This window comes from Dioscorea cayenensis, chromosome 19, assembly GCF_009730915.1.
Source record: "Dioscorea cayenensis subsp. rotundata cultivar TDr96_F1 chromosome 19, TDr96_F1_v2_PseudoChromosome.rev07_lg8_w22 25.fasta, whole genome shotgun sequence".
Lineage (NCBI taxonomy): Eukaryota > Viridiplantae > Streptophyta > Magnoliopsida > Dioscoreales > Dioscoreaceae > Dioscorea > Dioscorea cayenensis.
In genome coordinates, this window is record NC_052489.1 from 16,953,827 (window position 1) to 16,956,282 (window position 2,456).

The 2,456-nt window shown below is 42.2% G+C and overlaps 1 non-coding gene across 1 annotated transcript; it reads left to right on the top strand.

Moving 5' to 3' along the window:
- The first annotated feature begins 2,003 nt into the window (after positions 1-2,003).
- Positions 2,004-2,107, top strand: LOC120250938. Its single transcript, XR_005533267.1, has one exon. It is a non-coding gene; the product is annotated as a small nucleolar RNA R71 (small nucleolar RNA).
- Positions 2,108-2,456: the final 349 nt, after the last annotated feature.

The window sequence follows — 2,456 nt, forward strand, 5'->3', positions numbered from 1 at the left end:
TCATGCAAACACTAAACTAAACCTAAAAAACAATAATGACTTGGGTTGCCTCAAAAGAAGTGTTTGTTTAAAGTCACTAAGCTTGATGTACCTGTCCTTACCTCATGGGGGTTCATAAATGAAGGTTGCCCACTTACCTACAACCTGAAACCATGATGAACACAATTATTTCAAGGTAGAGGGGGAGTTGTCGATTTTGTTACCACACAAGGGTTCGTCACCCTTTCTCCATAAATGCACATCCCCATTAGCATTGGGGCACTTCTTGTGACGTCTCCTTGCTCTTTTCGTCTTTTGAACCATCCTCTTCATGATCCCCACGGTAGGTTGCAACTTGTCCTCTAGACCAAGTTATAAGACTTCTTTATTCTCCACTTCTTGATTTAGTAACCGCTCAAAGAATCCGGACACATTATTTCCTGCACATATTCATCAATTAACTCATCAGTAGTGTCAAGAAAATACAAAGTATTGTCAAAGTCAAGAGAATGTCGCATGGCTTCGGAGAGGCGGTATGTAAACTTGTCATCACCAACACTTAATGTTAACTCCCCACCATCCATTTCAATGAGAGCCTTGGAAGTACGCATGAATGACCTCCCAAGTATCAATGGAACCTTGGCATCATCATCAACATCCAACACCACGAAGTTTACAGGAAATATGTACTTGTTAACTTTAACAAGTACGTCTTCAATTATGCCCCTCAGATGTCAAACTGATCAATCGACCAATTGGAGTGTCATCCGAGTGGGCCTAGACTCTCCCAAGCCTAGATCTAAAAAAATGTATAAGGCATAACGTTGATACTGGCCCCTGAATCTGCCAATGCCTTCTCTTCACCCAAATTGCCAATGTCGCATGGGATGATGAAACTTACGTGGTCTTTCTTCTTGTTCCGCATATTCCGAACATGAAGCATCTAGAATCATAGATGCACTCTCCTCCAACTTCCTCTTGTTGGTCAAGAGGCCCTTCAGAAACTTTGCATAGCGAGGCATTTGAGACAACGCCTCCACAAATGGGATGTTGATGTCTTGAATAGACACAAGAACTTCTTCTATTACTCATCATTTTGGTCGTTCTTCAATCTTAAAGGATAAGGGATTCTTGACTTGTAAGGTTGGGGTGTCACCTCCTTCTCTATGCCTCTCTCCTCAATCTCCACTACCTCCAGTGACTCAACATTTGTTTTCTTATTAGGGAGCCTACTCTCAACTTCATGACCACTTCTAAAAGTGATCACCGTCACATGTTCTCTTGGATTTATCTCTATGTTGCTAGGCAAACTCCCTTGAGGTCTTTCCAAAAGTAACTTCGTAATTTGGCCAACTTGATTGTTCAAGTTGTGCAATGATGTAGTGTGGTTGCGAAGTGTGGGTTCAACAGATTGAAATCTCGTATCCGATGATTGAATAAACTTTGTCAAAGCCTTCTCTAAGCCGGTCATCCGGTTTTCCAACACTGAAACTTTATTCTCCATGTTCGGGGCTTGTTGTTATTGTTGGAAACCGAGTGGTGCCATAGCCTTCTGTTGCCCTTGATTACTCCAAGAAAGGTTTGGGTGGGTCTTCCACCCCGGATTGTGGGTATTGCTATATGGATTTCCTTGACTTCTTATTGCATTGCCTACAAAATCCATCTTTTCCATTGAAGGGGTTCCACCAATAGCAATTCAACAATCAGATGGAGCATGTCCTCCCCCACACCCGGTGCAACTCATCACTGCCGTTAATCTAGAAGAAATTAGAATGTCTAACTTCTTGCTCGATGACTCAACCTGGGTCGCCAATGATGTGACTGCATCGATCTCATGAAGTTCGACTACCTTCTTCTTGTCTCATGTATTCCACTAATAACTGTTTATAGCCATCTCTTCAATGAGCTATTGAGCTTCTTCAGCGGTCTTGCTTCCTAAGGTACCTCTTGCTGTAGCATCAAGTAATAGCTTCGTGCTTGTGTTCAAACCATTGTAGAAAGTGTGGATAATCATCCACTCGTGGAACCCATGCGGAGGACATTTTCGCATTAGATCCTTGAAATCTCATGTCTCGAAAAGAGACTCCAATTCCATTTGCACAAAGGAGAATATTTCATTCCTGAGCTTTGCAGATTTTTTAGAAGGGAAATATCGGGCAAGAAAAGCTTCTATTATCTCCTCCCAAAGAGTGCTCGATGCTCTAGGTAATGATTGTAGCCATTGCTTTGCTCTCCAATTCTAGGAAAATGCGAAGGCCCTCAACTTGATAGCATCATCCGTGACACCATTAATCTTGAGCATGTTGCACACTTCTAAAAAGTTCTCAATATAAATGTTTGGATCCTGATCGGCCAAACCATTAAACTGTGCTGACTACTATAATATCTGGATGAAGCCTGGCTTAAGCTCAAAATTCTGAGCTATAATCTGTGGCCGCATAATACTAGACTGCGTGCCAAGAACTACGGGTCTTGCA